Source organism: Mus caroli, chromosome 5 (genome assembly GCF_900094665.2).
Source record: "Mus caroli chromosome 5, CAROLI_EIJ_v1.1, whole genome shotgun sequence".
Lineage (NCBI taxonomy): Eukaryota > Metazoa > Chordata > Mammalia > Rodentia > Muridae > Mus > Mus caroli.
Window position 1 is genome coordinate 25,316,334 of NC_034574.1, and position 12,600 is coordinate 25,328,933.

General features: G+C 48.7%; 1 protein-coding gene across 1 annotated transcript in view; it reads left to right on the plus strand.

Moving 5' to 3' along the window:
• Nucleotides 1–43: 43 nt before the first annotated feature.
• Nucleotides 44–12,600, plus strand: part of Mapre3 (microtubule associated protein RP/EB family member 3) — a 48,952-nt gene continuing 36,395 nt past the window's right edge. The window contains exon 1 of the mRNA XM_021162996.1: nt 44–301. The gene's annotated coding sequence lies outside the window, so the exon portion shown is untranslated. The remainder of the gene's footprint in view (nt 302–12,600) is intronic.

Sequence of the window (12,600 nt, forward strand, 5' to 3'; positions counted from 1 at the left end):
CCCCTCCCGCCGCCATTGCTTGGACGAGGTAGAGGTAGGGGTAGTCCGCTTCTGGCCGCCCGGTTGCCTGGAGACGGCGGGTGCCCTGGCTCCGCCCCGCTGGTCCTGACAGCCCCGGCCGCATCGCGCGTGCGCAGTGCTCTCGTCCCCCGCAGTCTCGGTGCTTTTAAGCCGGAGACCGCGGCGGCCTCTGCTAGGACCCTCCGCCCCGGAGCCGCCGGCCGGAGCCGCAGCCTCTGCCGCAGCGCCCCCGCCTCCCATCCCCTCCCCTGCCGTCTCAGCCGGAGCCGCCTCCCGCACTGTGAGTCCGGGCTGAGGCCACGGTCGCCGTGGGGCTGAGTCAGCGGGAGGCCCGGACCGGGCTGGGGGAGGGCAACCGAGCTCCCCTTCCCTGCCGGCCCCCGTCCCCACCCCCACCCGTGTTCTGCGGGTCTCCGTCCTCGGTGGCCTCGGGGCCAGGCCTCCCCAACCACTCCTCCTGCCCTGTCCTCCTCCCTCTCTCCCTCCCTGTGGACCCACCTAGAGGTTCTTCCCCTCTAGATGTGGCGCTGTCGCACCTCTACCCATGGCCTTGTATTTTTCCCCAAACTCCCTCTGGCCTGCCTGCCCTTGTCCCTTGTCCCTTCTCTTTCCTCCCGGGCTTGACATCTCCCGGCTTCTAGTTTCCCCAAGTGATAAGCCAGAGAAAGAGTGACAAGGGAAACAGCCAGGTGGAGGCTTGGGGGAGGGGGACGTTGTATCTGTCCAAACCTTGGGACCCCAGGATACTTACCCACCTGCTCCTGACCTGCTGGGGCCAGAATTGGCTTAGGAAAGCAGGCCTGGATAGTATAGGTCTAAGTAGCTGCAGAGAGCCGGCACTGCTTTAGGAACAGATTTTGCTGAGAAGGGTCAAGCTATGCTGTGATCAGCTACTGTTGGCGCACCGCACCGAGCTGGTGCTTGTGTGGTGGCCCTCTTGTGTGCTGAGCCACTGCCCTGACCACACCGTGCAGGGATGAGAAGGGGGAGGGGGGGGAGGGAGCTTAAGTTCTTGTGCTTACGGTACGTTTTTTGTGAATAGCATCATTCAGGACTCTTTAAAGTTCTTTTTTAAAAAGAGTCACTTTACAACCTTGGTATAAGCAGGTCCTTACTGATTTTGGCAGGACTTGATTTCCGATAACCTGTAAATTTGATGGAAAAACCAAATTGGGCAAACAGTGGGCTTTGACAGTCTGAGCAGAGTCTGAGACAGGGGGTGGTTGAGAGTCCCTCATCGGTCTGAGGCCTATATCCCTACCTCCTACAGCTGAGTGTCCCTGAGGGCTGCTGTCTGGTGGGGGCAATTCCCAGGGTTGTGTCTGCCACCTGCCAACTTGCCCAGCTTGCCATACCTAGTGTTGACATAGAGTCCCAAGGTGTGTGCTTTTTCCCTGTAAGAAACTCAGTTTAAGTTAGTTTGTGCTCATAGCCAGGAAGTTCTTCAAAGACGTGCCTGAACTCGAGGGCTCCTAACGACTGTGTGTACCTCAATGCCAGCCTCCATTGGTTCCTTTTTTCCTCTCCCAGATTTCGGTGTAGTGTTAGGAAATTCCTGCAAGGCAGTTCTAATGAATAAGAGGTATTGGATACATTTGGGATTGTTTGTTTGTTTGCTTGTTTAACTCCAGGCCACAAAGGGAGGGCATGGTCCACTCCTAGAACTCACCATGACAGACTCTCTCATTAGGGTTTTTGAGGTTGCAAACAGTGAGTTTGCTCCCAGGCTTTGCTCACTCATGGCCTGTTGGCAGCCTCCTCAGGGCCACTCCCTGCCCCGTGCCCATCAGATTAGTTCACAGTAGCAAAGACGGTTGTCGCCCTAGTTTTAAACATAGAGATGGGGTTCAGGAGGATAACAGCCCCCATCCAACAGTAGGGTCTGTTCTGTGTCGAAGGCCAGTCTGGGTTTAAACGGCAGGATGCACCTGCCTGTGGTCCTATGGGAGCTCTGGGGCCTGAGAGCTACATTCCTTTTTCTGGTCCTCTCTGTGTCACATAGCTCACCCAAATACCCGAGGAGGACAGAAGGAGACAGCTGTGCTGGAGAGCTGCCCTTCCTGGGCCGAGTGTATTTTGGGAATCAGTGTTATTACTGGGGTGGAGGGTGGTGAATTAAGCAAGGAAATGTGTCAAGGCTAGAGAGCTGAGGCGAGTGTGAGGTGTGGTGTTCTGTGTGCAGTGTGCTATGGGACAATACCTTCTCAGGGCATCGGGGTGGCTTTTATATGGGTTAATTTGCCTTTGAAATACATACCAGTGTTTTATGGATAATGACTGAATGCTTTATAAACTGGTCCTCTTAAGAAACAAGACTGAAACAGCTCTTACACACCGACCCAGCTGCTATTGTAGGTAATTGTTAAGATCAGGGAGAGGGGCATGATTTGGACCAAGTTAGACCTAGAGCTGAGTGGTATGTTATGGTTTTATAGGACTGCATTTCCTTGATCTGGAGACTAACCTGTAATTTACCCACAGCTTTTACGTAAAGAGGTGTGTGTGTGTGTGTGTGTGTGTGTGTGTGTGAGTGTGTGTGTGTGTGTATTCTGAGCTACATCCTAGTTTGAGAAGCAAGAAGTAGCAACCCTGCAAGGGGAGATCTTTGTGTGTCTTTGAGTTAGAGTGTTGTTCTTGTTTCTGTGGAGATGCCAGGGCTGCTCCACCTAACAGCCCATGCATTGTCAAGGTGGGGACCTCTGACACCTTCCTCCAATCTAATGCTCTCTGTGGGCTGAGGTGACTAACTAGCCTTAGACATGCTACTTACTGAACAAAACAGTTCCCACATGGGAGTCCACTCAGAGCTAGAATAGGGAACTCTCCAGAAATTTAGCAAGCAGCTGGAAGCAAGCATCTTTTGAATTATCTCTGAATGTAGGCAAGCAGCATGTTCAGAAGCATATAGAAGATCTACATTTTTGGGCCAAAATGCATGTGCTCTACTTATGTATAGAAATGTTTGTCAGGATCGTAGACACACGCTGGAACTGGAAAGGACAGATGTCCTAATGTCCTCATTTCAGGTTTTGACACGAGACTCTTAAGAGTTATGTGATTTGCCCCAAAGTGACTGAACTAATTTAAAGAGTATCTGAGAGCACTGTCAACTGTGTACACCGTGCAGGTGACTGTTGGTGGTTATTAGGGTCTGAGTCAGGATTAGAACTCACATTTCCAGACTAGCACTATTCTATACGGCCACGATGCTGCGTTTGTCACATTTAATAATCCAAAGGGCTGTAATAAAAATAATTTAGTAGTCTGTAATTAGCCCTGTAGACAAAGGCTGCTTTTATTGTCTGAGATGTTGCAAGGCCAGGCAAAATGTAATGTCAAAGGGTCTAATTAAATATTTATTCTTGCCACCTTACAAATAACAATTTTCCCTCACAAGTTCCATTCCTGCTCTGGGACTCTTCTTTTGAAAACTGTGCATCTACTGACTGAAAGCAAATGCAAAGTTGGGTGTTGACATCTTCACGGCTTATCTCCAAGGCTGCTGTGTTCTGGAAAGCAAAGCAGAGAGCACAGTTCTGGGGCTGAGTGGAAGCAAACCTGAGGGGTTCCCTCCCAGTGCTCAGACGGACCCTTGTATAGGTCCTGGGAGCCACAGGAATGTCTCACCCCCTGGACTAAAGGATTTCTCATCCTTTAGAAACTAAGTTGATGGGACTGGAGAGATGGCTCAGTAGTTAAGAGCACTGACTGCTCTTCCAAAGGTCCTGAGTTCAATTCCCAGCAACCACATGGTGGCTCACAACCATCTGTAATGGGGTCTGATGCCCTCCTCTGGTGTGTCTGAAGACAGCAACAGTGTACTCATATACATAAAATAAATTAAAAATAAATAAAAATACATGAAAAAAAGATTAAAAAAAAAAAGAAAGAAAGAAACTAAGTTGATCTGGCCTCTCAAAACAGGTGCATCTGAGCCCAAATCCCAGTCCTCCTACGTCCTGGCTGTGTGACACTGGGTAGGTTATGTAACTGCTAAGTGCTAGTTTCCTCATCTGTAGGCTAGCCTGGATGATGGCTGTCCCTTAGGGTTGCTAGAGGATGCGAGGAGAGGAGCTGCTTCATAGCAGGTAGCAATATTTATTTACATTTACTGCTGCCATTAATGTCAAAATAATGTCTCCAAGTTTGCCTTGAGAAGTCCATCCTGAACTAATTCAAAACCGCCCCGTTCCTCAGGAGCCTTCCTAATGTGTTCAACAGAAGCAGCCATTTGTCCAGTGAAAACTTGAGAGTCACAGTGTCATTTCAACTACCAAATGGGAGAGTGTATGTATGAAATGGGCCTTTGTGACCATGCATTCAGCTGAATTGCTTGTCTGACAGAACGGCCAGGCATGAGCAGCTGACTGGAGCACAGCCCGGGTTTGGTATGACATGGGGCTGCTCAGGCCTTCTGCTGGGGAGGCTCTACTGAGAATGATCAGAATCAGAAATAGGAAAGCATGCTGCCGGGTGCCGGCCTATTAGTTAGCCTCTTGTGGCCCTTGCTCACTTCCGCTACTGTGCGAAGTGCACCTTGAACCATGACTTCACTCATATCAGTTTCTGTACTTGTGGGATATAGAGGTCATGGGAAAGAGCCCTTCCTTCCAGCAGGGAAGCCTCCTCCCTGAGTGAGGAGAGAGAAAGGAGGGCATTCTGGATGGACCAGCTACAGAAAGGCTCAATTCTGAATTCCTAGACCAAGCCCATGTCCATACACAGGCCTCGAAAGGCTAGCTCTGTTGTGGGGAGTGGTCCCTAGGGAATGTGTGTGTCTTCAGGTTCCATCCCCAGGACTGTAACTGAACTTGGAAAGGATCTACCTCTGGGAAGACACATGTGGGTGTGGGGAAAGGAAAGGAGACTCAACAGGGAACTTTTAGTTCCTCTGCTTTCTTGTTTGACGTGTTTTAAGACGCGCTGCTATGGACTTCGGGGAGAGCACGTCGACTTGATAGTGCACATGACTCCGTCGTCAACATATCCTCATAGAAAACCCTCTCTAGAGTGGTCAGTGATGGAGCAGGTAGCGCTAGCTCGCTTCCTTCCTCAGACCAGGCCAGTGTCTAGAGCAGACTCATGAGAGAGGAGGGCCCTCTCAAGTGCCTGCTTCCCAGCAGCCGTCTCCATGGAGTGCCTGCCCCATTGTCTTCCTGCCCCTTTACTCCCCTTTGAGAATCATCCCTTCCTCTTAGCAGCTGAAGGAACTAACCTTTACTTCCTAATAAAGTCATTTAATTTCAACTATTGTCCAAAGCAGCATCTGCCCACGTGACCTTTACAGCAAGTCTGTGAGCTGGACATGGTACCATGCGTGGAATCCCAGGACAACCTGGGCTGCATAGTGAGTCTGCTTCTCAAATAATAACAGCATGTTAAGTCCTGTGCCTCTTACAAAAGAGCTTGAAGCTTCGGGGACCTAACTGAAGTATGGATACACTCTGTGGCAATAGCTGCAATCTCTATCAGGCCTGGCTGCTCCTTTACTCAATACTGACAGCTTTGGTGGAAATGACTAATAAGGGGCTGGAGAGATGGCTCAGCAGTTACGGGCACTTGTTGTTCTATGGCCTGGGTTCAGTTCCCAGCACACCCATGATGGCTCATGACCATCTGTAGGAACTCAGGCAGTGCATATGCATTGCAGGCAAAATAGTCAAGCACATAAACTAAATCTCAAAAGAAAGAAGAATGAAATGACTACCATGGTGTGATAAGAATTCACTGAGTGATGTTGAAGTTTTAATTTTGTCATCAGTTGGCCATTGTGGTGTTTAGCCAGGTGTCATGTTGATTATAAAAAGAGGACACACCTACCAGCTGAGCATATGCTTTGGGTGCTTAACCCAGAGGGAGCGTGAATTGCGCTGACTAGTTTACAGTCCATCGCCCAATCTTTCTTTGGCTGAGAGTACAAATCTGCACGTTAGCTCCCAGGGCTGGGGAGGCATCCTGCAGCCAGGAGTGGGTTCTCCCCATGTGAAGCTGGCTGGCCAGTTCTTGCCACACACTAGATCCTGATCTCACTAGCGCCATGCCCTACCAGCTTTGCCGAGCTGCCTAGACGTTGCTTTCCAGTGTCTTAACATCAGTGCTCTAAGCTCTGGATGCTTCATTTCCCTAACGTAAAGACAGCCCATCTGGTGTGTTCTGACTCCACGCAATTTTGTTCATGAAACAATTTCCTAATATGTAGGAAATACATACCACACACACGGCCTTAAAAACACACATATCCTTAGGCCATAAATTACCATTTTCAGACTATTTAGGGCCTTTGGTTAAAGTTGTATTTAAAACTACATAGTTTTTATTAATATACCAGTATTAATAATATAAAATATTTGTCAGCACTCGGGAGGCAGAGGCAGGTGGATTTCTGAGTTCGAGGCCAGCCTGGTCTACAAAGTGAGTTCCAGGACAGCCAGGGCTATACATAGAAATCCTGTCTCGAAAAACCAAAAAAAAAAAAAAATTTTTTTTTTAAAAGTGACTTGTTGGCAGTCAGAAGTGTTGGGCATGGTGGCCCACACCTTTAATGCCAGCATTCCAGAAGTAGAAACAGATGGATTTCTTTGAGTTCAGAGCCAACCTGGTCTACGTACTTGTCTGTACAGGCTAGCCAGGGCTACAATGTGAGCCCTGCTACAATTGTCTCAATCTTCCCCATCCCCCCAAATTAAGTAAAATAACCAGAAGTCTAAGATACAGAGGACTGGTCAAGTTCACAGAAATAAAATAGTACATAGGCATTAAAAGTATTGAATATTATTGAAGCCAGGGATAGTTACAAGTGTCTGTAATCCTAGCCCTCAATGGACTGAGACAGGAAGATCCAAAGGCAAGGCCAGCCTGGGTTGTACCCTAAGCCCCTGTCTCAAACACAAACACATTCATACACACATATACAGTGACGCAACAGGGCTGTGTGCATCCTAGGAGAGCGACTCATAAGATGGTTCTCTGTTCTTTCTGTCAGCCACATGGGGCTTGGAGAGTGAACTCAGTTCCTCAGACTTGACTGCAAGCTCCTTTACTCACTGAGCCATGTTGCACCCACTCCCCCAGCCCTGCTTTCGAGGTATTTATGTTTTGTTTATTTTGAGGCAGGGTTGCTACACACTGGAAGGTAACCTTAGATTTCAGATCACTCAGCCTCTATAGAGCTGAGACCATAGTGTGTGGCACTCCGCCTGGATTTATGAGTTGATGGTTTGTGCATGTGAGGCAAGCACTCTGCCTACTGAGCCACACCCCTTGTCTGGTATTGATCATCCTAAAGGGTATTGATTTGCTGTGGCCGGGTTTTATGCGGTTCTTTAGGTGCCTTTGAGAAAGCACAGCACATGCATTACACGTGCTGGGTGGATGTGTCTTAAAAACACAGATGAACATCTTATCTCTCTGGAAGAAAGAAAATGTAAAATCATTATTATAAGAACATGAAAATTGAGCTGGAAAATGGCTCAGCAGTTAAGAGTACTGGCTGCTCTTGCAGAAGACCCAAGCTTAGTTCTCAGCACAAATGAGGGTTCTCACCACCATCTGGAACTCCAGTTCCAGAGCCCCCAATGCCCTCTTCTGGCTTCCTTGAGCACCACACATATGTGGTACATATACATGCATGTAGACAAGGCATACAAATAAAAACATACACACAAATTAAAAACAAATCTGTTTCAAAGTGGGTCTTAAAATAGCCTTATTTCCTCTTAACTTTCTCTGTTTACATTTGTCATCTAGCAGTGATCAGGGCTCTGCTTTTGGTGGCCTGTCTCAGTCCCATGTCTTTCCAGAGTCTCTGAGTGGCCAGATCCCCAGTGCCCTGGGGCCTTCCTGCAGGCTTTACCTTGTATGGGGTGTATGTATTCCTGCTCCAACTGCCTCTGCTCAGACCTGTCTGGCCTCCTTCCTTTCTCTGTCCGTGGTCCCATTTCACTTGGCCATCAGCTCAGAGACCCCTTGTTCTTCCAGGATGGACATGGTTGTCTAGGTTAGGCTTTTGCCAGTAGTGGCATCTGTTCAGCTTTAAATGCTAGAGAAGAGAAACTTCTAACTTTATCCAGGGGATCCAGGACATGGAGTTGAGGAACATATGGCCTGTCCCACAGCATGGCCTGTGCTGTGCTAAGTGTTTGCTAACAGGATGTTTCTCTTCCTCCAAGTGATTCTGACTGCCTAACACTTATCCCAGATGGGGCAGGTGCCAAGCCCTGCTGCCTGGAATTATTAGCACAAGTCTTTGGCTCTGTCAGGCTAGAAAACTCCACTACCGAGGGATTGTTGAATAAGCAGTCACCGTATCGTGAGGGCATTGTTGCCCTGGTCACCTTGTAATATGATATAATTATAATATAATGCCCTTGTCGCCTTGTAGTGGTGTTTCCTTGTGGGTAAGAAGTGAAATCTTAGCTGGTTTTGAGTCAGCAAGATCATAGTTAGGCTTAATATGTGTGTTGCCATGTGGAAGAGGCAGGTCTTGGACCACTCGATGAAATCCAATATTCCTTCCAGTATGAGCAGTGTTGTGCTGAAGGCTTATCTCCAGGGGTGTAAAGTGTACCCTGTAGCCAGACTTCCCTGCAGCACCAGACGCTTGGCTGCTGGCCCTCATCCCCTTCCTTGACGGTTATTGCCATCTGCCAAGGACTCTGATTTTGTCTCTGATTTGTTCTGGTTTTAGATCAGTAGAGGTCACAGCTGAAAGTTAGCACTTGGAGTATTCTGTTAGCGCCCTTAAGTGACAGGACCACTGCTGAGGATGGAGATGTGTTGCGGAGTATTCTGTTAGCACCCTTAAATGACAGGACCACTGCTGAGGATGGAGATGTGTTGCGCTGGCCCCAAAATAACAAGCAATGGTGCTATGAGACAGCTCGATGATAAGACCTTCCTCAGAAGGTGTAGTCTCCAGGGTTAGAGGTTATTCTTACAAATGTGCACGCTGTTTTCATGAGGCCTTGTAAGTGGAGACAAGTACCTCCCAAGTGTTTTCTCTGATGTATGCATCATATATGTATGCATGCAACATGTATGATTGCTAGGCATTAATGGTGACCCAGCTAACTTTCAGTTAGAGTCTAGTATTACAGTGATTTTGAAGAAGTCTTCACATATTTAATGGCCCCTCATATCTATGAATTTAGCCAACCAAAAAGCAAAACTTTTTGTTTGTTTGTTTTTTTAGAGACAGGGTTTTTCTGTATAGCCCCGGCTATCCTGGAACTCACTCTGTAGACCAGGCTGACCTCGAACTCAGAAATCCACCTGCCTCTGCCTCCGAAGTGCTGGGATTAAAGGCATGTGCCACCACTGCCTGGCTTTTTCCCCCCAAGTTTTATTATTTTATTTATATGAGTACACTGTAGCTGTCTTCAGACACACCAGAAGAGGGCATCAGATCCTATTATAGAAGGTTGTGAGCCCCATGTGGTTGCTGGGAATTGAAAAACAAGACTTGAATTTGCCATGTACTGAGAGTACTGTGTTGAATCCGGCAAGAGGATGTGTAGTCATAGTGTTAGGTATTACAGTGAGCAGCCATTGCCTTAGGTATTACAGCTAATCCTCTTGTTCCCTCCTGCATCATTCGCTGACCCTGACCCTGACCCTGACCTAGCGTACAAAGGAGGCTATGCCTGGACTATCGCAGGTACTGGGCTGCTCTATAGAACTGAGCACAAGACGAATTTAACACCCAGTGGAACCAATCTCCTATGATTGTGTACCATGGGACAGTTGTATTCAGTGCAAAGGGGAAAAGGGACAGAAAAGAACTGCCGTTGAGATGCAGGGAAGGTCCCTCACAGACAAGGGCTCTTCTCCCTCTGAGACTGGTGGGAAGAGAAAATAGCATTTCTACTCAGTATGTAAAGTTCAGGGAATATGGCCGGCGCCCTGGTAAGAAATGACCTTAACTTCTTCTGACAGCCAGGGCTGCTTGTTGAGGAGGAACGAGAGAGATGTTGGTGGGAGAGGAAGGTCTTGGAGGCTTGAATTAGCCACAGTGAGGATTTAGTCTGGGCATTTGGAGATGAATAAAAGTTTTATTGTTGAGGAGCAAGGGCCCGTTTGGGCGTATGAATTCATAATGGGCCAGGTCTTCATGCTGGCCCAAAGACACAGCAGGGAGGAGGGGCACCAGGGTTGGGGTGTTGTGACATTTTCAAGGCAGGGTTTCTGAGGAGGCAGAGTTTAGAATGGCTATGAGAGCAGAGAAGAAAGAAAAGGGTCCAGGTTTAAGCAGAGTTGGCTGCCCACTGGAATGAGGTGCAGAGTTAGGCCCCAGTGAGAACAGAAGGTGCGTTTGGGATGGGGATGAGCCACAAGGTTAGAGGTAGAGGCATCTTCACCTGATTGTAAGTTGGGGCCATGGCTACCTTTACATTTGTTTACTTTTCTGTCGTCCTCGGAATTGTTTTGAATGGACAACGTAACCAGCCACATCTTTAATAGCTAAAACTCAAGAGAAGCGCTTCGTGATGCAGCTCACTTGCTTTGACACTGATGAGGGAGGCCTAGAGATGGAAGGAGATCACAGAGTCTGGCTCTCTACATTCTTAGAACTGGGAAGAGCCTCTGCTTGTCAGCTGTTTGATCTGTGGTCCCAGCCTGTCATCACTGCCTAGGGGAGGTGCCAGCCACTAGCCCTTATCTGCCTGCACAGAGCATTTAAGCTTGAGAGGCACTGGCTTCCCTCGGGCTCCAGAGCTGGGTCTTAGATGAGCAGTTGTGTGGGGTCAGGTTGTTTCTTGTCCTCTGCCCACATGCCCTTCCAAGCTGGTCCTATTTGGCCCTTTGTCAATGAAGGAGGCCCATCTGTGTGACCTGAGACAGATGCATGCCTGGCTAGATCTAAGCGCGGTTTTGTGAGTGGATTTCCACCCTCACTTCTGCCCTGATCCAGGCGCTTTGTGCAGCATAGAAACTGGACAACTGTGTGTGGTTTTTCAAGCGTCCACTGAGCCCTCTGTCCTGATGTCATCCTGATGCCATCCTAGATCATCTACTTTGACCCTGACCCTAACCCTGACCCTGACCCTGACTGACACCCCTGCTTGTGCCCTTTCACTTGCTAGATTCAAATTCCTCTCATGCTGGACAACGGAAGGCATTCACCCACCTAATGCTACAAAGCAGTCACAGGGCTGATGATCCTCTGCACGCAGGGTGGAAACCTGAGGGAAGTCAGGTGTTAGCATGTGTGTAGGAGCTAGAGAAGCAGGGCTGTACCACTTCCTGGGCCCTGGGCCTGGGCCCAATGCCGAACCTAACCCTTTTCTGCAGGCTACGTTGATGCCCTTCCCTGAAAGCCAGGGTCCAAGCAGGAGCCTGGCTCCCAGCCAGTCACCACAGGAAGGAACAAACAGCCCTGCACAGGCCTCAAGCCAGGTAGGGTAGAGCAAGGTGCATTGTTTTATGAGAATCAAATGGGCTCTTTGTAAACAGCCTCATGCCTGTCTTCTCCCGCTTTTCTACCCTGCCTGGGAGAGAACCATGAGTGCTTGGCTCAAGCTTGGGTTAAATCAAGGGAAAAAATGACAGCTACTGGGCTGCAGTTCAGTAGAGAATCTCAAACCTGGAATTTAGGAGAGCCGGGCTTAACAGTTATGGGGCTGTGGGAAGATCATGTCTCTTTGACCTCAGTTCCTCTTCCTGAACCATGAGGGTGTCTGCCTGTGCTGCTCTCTCTCCACATAGCATCCTTCCTGGCTTACTTAAGCTGCTGCTGCTTAACCTTGGCTGTCTTGGCCTAACTGCCGTTCCCTCAGGAAAGCATTATGTGGCTTCCACCCCTGATGCACTCTATCTAGCCTAGAGCTCCTGTGGTAGCTTTCGGCTGCAGTGACAGATTACCTGTGGGAATCACCTTGTCAAGAGGAAAGATGTGTGTTGGCTTGGGGCTTTGAGGTTCCAGCCTGTTGTCAACTGTCTCCATTGCTTTGGCCTGGGGCAAGAAGAGTGCCCTAGTGGAGGTCAGGGGTTCCAAGGTAAATGAGGACCCTCCATCCTGTGGCCAGGAAGAGGGGAGGGGAGAACAGAGAAAGGGAGAGAGGGAAGGGAGGAGAGAGAGAATATACCCCATAGACCCTACTGCCTAAGGGTTCCACCACCTCACAGTAGTACCACAGTTTGACACCCAAACTTTTAATACATTTGATGTAGGGGTGCATTCCAGATCCAAACTAAAGCCTCCATGTCCGGCTTTTCCAGACTGTGGATCACAGTTATTAACAGGCTAAAAGCAGTTCCCTGGGTTGTTGTCATGGCTTTTAAAAATGAACAAAACAGGGATGGAAGATATAATCCAACTGATGGAATGCTCACTTAGAACACACAAGACCCTGTGTTCCACCCCAGCACCACATACGCAGCATGTTTGGACTTGCCTAGAATCCAGTCCTGAAGCGCTAGAGCGGCAGTATCAGAAACACAAGGTCATCCTTGGCCATAGTGAATCTGAGCCCAGCCTGGGCTACGTGAGACCTGTTCTCCCCTTCCCCCAAGAAACAGATCTGAAAATGCCACCAGCCAGTTGCTTATGATAAGATGCTCTAATGAATCATTTGTTATTAC